Source organism: Eupeodes corollae, chromosome 1 (assembly GCF_945859685.1).
Source record: "Eupeodes corollae chromosome 1, idEupCoro1.1, whole genome shotgun sequence".
Classification (NCBI taxonomy): Eukaryota; Metazoa; Arthropoda; class Insecta; order Diptera; family Syrphidae; genus Eupeodes; species Eupeodes corollae.
Window position 1 is genome coordinate 258,665,729 of NC_079147.1, and position 6,802 is coordinate 258,672,530.

Sequence of the window (6,802 nt, forward strand, 5' to 3'; positions counted from 1 at the left end):
AAATTTGTCACCTCTAAAATTTTACGACTGAAATATGATTTTATCTCTAAAACAATTTTGTGCAACGAAGAATAATGTTTTTGACATCTGATAAAATTTTGAGAAAAATCTAATTGACAGTTTTTTTATAAAAAATAAAAATCTAAAAAAAAACATTACTCAAAGTTCGTAAAAATTGAATATCGATTCAAATATCTTTTCAAAAACTTGAAATTTAGTCTTCAAACTTATTTTTCTTATAAGAAATATTGTTTTCAACATTCTGAAAAATTTTGAGAAAAATCTAATTGACAGTTTTTTTTACAAAAAATAAAAACCTAAAAAAAAATGTATAAAAGTTGGTAAAAATTGATTTTCGGCTCGAATATCTTTTCAAAACTTTGAGATATTGTATTTAGTTTACTTTTATCTTTCAAAAAATTTTGTTGTCAACATTCAGTTAAAGTTTGAAAAAAATCGAATTGACAGTTTTTTTACAAAAAATAAAAACCTAAAAAAAAAATTATAAAAGTTGGTAAAAATTGATTTTCGACTCAAATATCTTTTCAAAACTTTGAGATATTGGCTTAAATTAACTTTTATCTTTCAAAAAATCTTGTTGTCAACATACAATTAAAGTTTGAAAAAAATCGAATTAACAGTTTTTTTACAAAAAATAAAAACCTAAAAAAAAATAATTTATAAAAGTTGGTAAAAATTGATTTTCGACTCAAATATCTTTTGAAAACTTTGAGATATTGGCTTTAATTTTTTTATCTTTCAAAAAATCTTGCTGTCAACATTCAATTAAAGTTTGAAAAAAATCCAATTGACAGTTTTTTTACAAAAAATTAAAACCTAAAAAAAAATGTGTAAAAGTTGGTAAAAATTGATTTTCGATAAAACTCTAAAATAAAAACAATACTAAAACTTCGTAAAAATTTACTTTCGACTCAAATAGCTTTTCAAAACTTGAAAATATTGACTTGAAACTTATTTTATTTCACAGAAAATATTGTTTTCGATATTCAGTAATTTATATTTAAAATTCCAACAGTCCGTTTTTTCATATAAAAAATAAAATCTACAAAAAGAGTACGCAAATTTGGTAAAAATTGATACGAGTACATATAGACAAACTTTTAAGCAAGACAAATCGACAGACGGGATGGGAAGTTATCAGTGTGGGTCGCATCCCAGCCTCTTTTTTTTTTAATATACATGCTTGATATAATGTTTGAATATATAATATAAAATTTAATTTCAGTCCCTAGCGTTTTTGGTTCATGAGATATTTAGGGTTAACCAAAATGATTCATCTTTTCTTTAAACTGCTATGGTGAAAAAAAACAACCCACGCAATTTTCTTCAAAGTTCTATCCATATAAAGAAATGTGTTTGAAGTCGATATCTCTTCTGGTTCTTGAGCTATGGAGGACGAAAAAACGTCACGAACGTACAGACGTACGGACGTACGAACGGACGCACAGAAATCTTTCTAAAAATCTTTTATTTAGACTTTAGGGACCTTGAAACGTCGAGAAATTTCAAAATTTTCAATTTGACAAATCGGACCCATTATAATAACTTCTGGTGGGAAGTTTAAGATATGTTTTATAATAAAATAAAAATTATTAAAGTAAGACAAATTAAGATACAAAATAAATAGAATTCTTTAATACGCATGAACTTGCTCGTGTGCCCAAGGAGTCGGTTAATTTTTTTAAGATTAGTATTCATAATGTAAGATTTAAACAGAGGGTGATAACTCAAGCCCCCGGTTCGTCGATTTATCTTGATTTAAACTTTTGTAGGTTTTCAATAGTTTTTTTTAATAATTTTTCAGTTGAATTTTTCTTAGCTTATAACAAATTACTAACAATACTTTGCATATGATGAAATAGGTTAATTTCAAAATATTTTTTTGTCAACGAAATTCTTAGTTAAAAACAAATTTTTAATAACTTTATTGGCATTTCTTGAAAATTTGTATTTCATATATTATTTATTTATTTTTATTTTTTATTTTATTTTTACTTTGTTTTTTATTAAGGTTTAGCTTTATTATCATTTACTTCCCATAGTTATTGTAATCGGTCCGATTTGTCGAATTGAAAACTTTGACATTTCTCGACATTTAAAGGTTCCTAGAAGTCCTAGTCCGTAAGTTCAGGAAGCTTTTTTCGCTATCCATATCTCAAAAACTAGTAGATATATCGACTTAAAATAAATTTTTCTATACAGACAATAATGCAGAAAGATGAAGAAAGGATACTCGAAAAATCTGAGTGGGTTGTTTTTTTACCATAATAATGGTTAACCTAAAATATCTCACGAAGCAGTAAATTTTATTTTAAATATATATTGTGATGTGATACCAAACTATTTAAATTGAAAGAATAACGTTTTTGATCCCTGGTAAAATTTTGAGAAAAATCGAATTGACAGTTTTAAAAACCTACACAAAACTTATTAAATTTTGGACTCAAATATTTTTTATATTGGCTTCAAACTAATTGCATCTCATAGAAGAAATTGCGTGTTCGACATTAAGTAATTTGTATAAAAATCTGACAGTCAGTTGCTTTCAAAAAATTAAAATCTACATAAATAGTACCCAAAATTGGTAAAAATTGATGTTCGATTCTCGATATACATATAGCCAAATTATCGATTTTCAAATGATTCCATTTTGTTAAAAAACTCCAATCTCGGTAACAAAGATCAAATCAAACTTTTTCATGATATGCAAAATATTGCTGGTAAATTTAAGTTTATTTACTAATTAATTGACAACTGACAACTTTTTTAACGAGACTTACGAAAACAACAAAAAACTGACAAAAAATGGTTCGTTACTCAACTATTAGAAGAATAAAGATTAACGTCAAATTATTTATCAAGCACAAAATATTATTATAAACATTTTGTTAAAGTTTTAAGCAAGACAGACATCGACAGGCGGGATGGGAAGTTATCAGTGTGGGTTTCATCCTAGCCTCTTTTTTAAATATATTACTTAAGCAAAGTACATCATGTAATGTTTTTAATTGGATTAATTATACAAAATCAGACATTAGTTTATTTTTATATATAAAAAAATGTGTTAAGTTAGTTTTATTATGAAATTCTAAATAAATATTTACAAACGGTATTGGTCATTCAATCTCAGGCTTTTTACATCCCATACAATGTAAGTGATTCAACAGTGCATTATTTTACTGTTGCCATATGACATAACCTTATGTTGGCCTTTTACACTTCTTAAAGTCCTTAATATATTCAACTGTAACGTATTCGGAGAAAAAAAAACATTGAAAACGCTCTGCTTCCAACTCATTATCCGCCTGGTAATCCCAACATTCTAAAAGAGTTTCTCACAGGAAATCTTCTCTGCACAATGGCAAGAGTTCATTTTACATGAAAACCAAACAACACGAAAAGTTGAACCCCCTGATCCACTTATAAGAAAAAAAGGGTGGAATAGATCCTGTCCTGCTGCCCGTTTGTAAACCTTCTTAACCTGGTATACAGAGAATATTATTCTCATAGTAAACCAAAATGGCATGCAATTTGATTGACATGGTTTTCTTTTGCTCTCGTGATTCAATGTTTGCCTCTCTTTGCTTTTCATCGAAGCTTTTATTGTACGAGACGAGTACAATTTCTCGAGAAATATAGTACCTTACTTACATATATGCAGGTATATGTATGTACTTACAACAACGAAAAACAGCATAAACATAGGAAATATACGATTTCATCAAAATGGCCAAATGGAAAAAATGAATTCTTCTCTGTCGTATTGCAAGAAAAAAACAACACGATTCCTGCTGCTCACGGAATCCTTCTTTGCAACAGCACTCTTGGCTAAATCCTCATGTGACCCTATCGTGTGCTTCATAATCCCGTCGTCGTCGTCCTACCTATGAAATGTAAGTATCCTCACTACCACCACCGCGTAGCACCGTGTCGCCCTTGCCGCACTGGACGAGGACGATCCGAGTGAACTCGAACTGGATGAAAAGTCGTCGGAAAAAATATCCTTAAGCTAAAAACAGCCGAATAAACAAATCTGGGAAATGGAAAATGGCATAAAATACGAATACCCCACCTGCAATCTACCTGTTCTATTGTGAGAGTGATGTCCGTTTTTTGTTGTATTGTTTTTGTTTGGGCCATGGTTTATTTTTCTGCCAAGCTCCTCATTAAAAGTCAATTCGGAGGCGCATTAAACGTCCGGACTTCGAATTAAAATTGTTTGCCATGTGATGGCTCATGTATTCCAATTGGCATCAGCTATACACTTCCAGCTCCAGCTTTAGCTCTAGAGCAGTCGAATAAGGCAAGTGTATTATGTATAACCCTTTTTCGCTGGAAATAAATGAAAATGGATGAGGTAGGATATTTTTTTTGTTGTACTGATGTTTTTCTACTTTTTTGGTTCCTTATTTCCTGCTGCTGTCGCTGTTGCTACTGCTGCCGTTGCCGTTGCCGTTTCTGTGAATATTATCATTTGCGCTACAATACCCCTATCGTATTTCATAAGGACAGACTCAAGTGGGCACTCATTGTTTTTGTTTTTTCCATTTATTTGCTAAGGACTTTGCTTCTTCGACGGAAAAGAAGCAAAAAAAAAAAACAAAATTATTGCTGAAGAGGCAGGAATGAGGGTCCTTTTCATTTGCAATTTGGTCCTTTCATCAAAAAAATATCACGAATTGGCATTAGAGAAGTAAGGAAGCAGCAGATGTAGCTATAGGTAAGGTATACGTTTCTATAACTTTGTTCGTTTTAAAAGCTGAATCTTTTGCAAAGTTCTGCTTTCGAAGAAGCCATTGGCAAGCCGGTCGATCAAAGAGGTCTCTGCCTGCGTTGCGTGTGACTGTGCTTGTGCATACAATATTCCCAACCCACTACTGCACATAAAAGGAGGTGGTTGAAATCAGTCACTAGTGTGGCAATGATGCAGCACGATCCGCTTTTTTTGTACCTGTTAAGTATTTTCATTTAAATTACCATACCTATTCCACCGCCGCCGATGTTTAAGGCATGTGTCTGATGTTACTTATAGTTGGCATAGTAGTTATACGCTTGTGGGTTTAAATTTGAGCACCACCCACCCCGTTGGTTGGTTCGACAACCCCATAAGGACGGGTATTTGTAATATGCAACCCTTTGTGAGTCACGTAACGAGGATATGCGAATACCTTGCTATGCCCGTCGCTTTTAGGAACAAAAACTAATTAATTAATGTTTTAAAATTTTTGTCGAATGCATGTGGATTTTAAAAAGAATATACAAGTGGTCGACTTCAAACAAAAAGTAAGGGAGGTTAAGAAAGATGTTTAAACCTCTATAACTAAATATATGGTATATACGAATACATTATGTAATGTACCTTAGATAGCATGTGATATAATGAAAGCGTTAACCAATACTTCTGGGAAGTGAAATTGAAGTCCCTTGGGACTTATTTATTAATTGAAATAGTTAAAGAGGGGGATGATTTAAAATGAGAGATATACTTTTTTGCATTTCATAAAGGGTAGGTACAAGGAATTCAGATAGGCCTTACTTGCAAATCATTTTATTTTAAATAGAAGGGAATTCTAAAACAAAAATCACTTTGATGTTTTGAATAAAAGACGTAGGCTTTTAAATAAAACGAATTACCTCTTAGGAAAGGGTTAAGGGACAGTCACATCATTTGTTATGTTTACCTTTGTGATTTCTATCATACTTATGTCATGTTTGCTGAAAATCTGGACTTTTAATTGTCTTCGCATTATTAATCTTTTTATAGAACGAATTCACTATGCATATAAAAGAGACTAATGGTAGGAAAACATGATAAAATAAAAAATTAAGCATGTGTGAAAGTCAATTCTTGAGAAAATTTTTTTATTAACGTTACTTTTCATCTTCAGCTTTATGTTTTTTGGATAAAAACTAAGGAGCTATTAAGCACAAAATATTAAAATTTATATTTATATCAAAGTAAGTTTTTGGTTATTTTGAAAAATAATAATTTTATACAAAAATACTTGTACGTATTAAAACTTAAAAAAAAAATCGTATTTGTTAGTAAACATTTATTTCGAAACCTAAGCATTACGATAATGGGAATATTTCCAAAATAAAAAAAAATGTTTTAGCGCAAACTAAACATTTAAAATGGATTTTTATAGATTTTGAATTTCCTCCTAAAATTACATAATAAAACGATGTTAGAAAATCTATCTAATTACTATCATAGCAATTAAATTTATAGAAAGTTGGAAATTTTTGAAAATACATATAAAAGCAAACTTGAATCATTTCCTGAAACAGATCGGAACGACAAAATTTTCATAATTTTTGCAATGTGAATATTTTCCTCTGTACTTTTATGTTTATTTTGGAATAAAATATCGAGTTCGAAAAATCAAATCACACATTGCCCTACGATCTTAGAGAAGTCCAAAATAGTGGGTCCGTCGATTTCGTCCGTCTATTTGTCTGTTGTATTGTTCCAGAAGGGTACCACCCATAGAACCATTATTTGGTTTGTAAGTTTTAGCGAGAACTAATGAACCAATTTCAATAATTTTTTTTCTGTACAAGCTCTCATGTTGTTTTGATAATATTCGATGAACAAAAATATGTTTTAATAGATTGTTATTATAAATATATTTATATGTATATATTATTATTTATATTCTATACATTTTTGAAGACTAACCTATTGTACAGGTGTTTTTAACTTCTCATAGACAGTTACTGTAATCGGTCCTTTTTGTCGAATTGAAAATGATAACTATTCTCGACATTTTAAGGTCCC

General features: G+C 30.0%; 1 long non-coding RNA gene across 1 annotated transcript; it reads right to left on the reverse strand.

Moving 5' to 3' along the window:
- Positions 1-3,090: 3,090 nt before the first annotated feature.
- Positions 3,091-5,942, reverse strand: LOC129941059 (uncharacterized). Its single transcript, XR_008780805.1, has 3 exons — positions 4,416-5,942; positions 4,094-4,353; positions 3,091-4,030 (listed from the first exon to the last, which is right to left on the reverse strand). It is a non-coding gene; the product is annotated as an uncharacterized LOC129941059 (long non-coding RNA).
- Between the last annotated feature and the right edge of the window lie 860 nt (positions 5,943-6,802).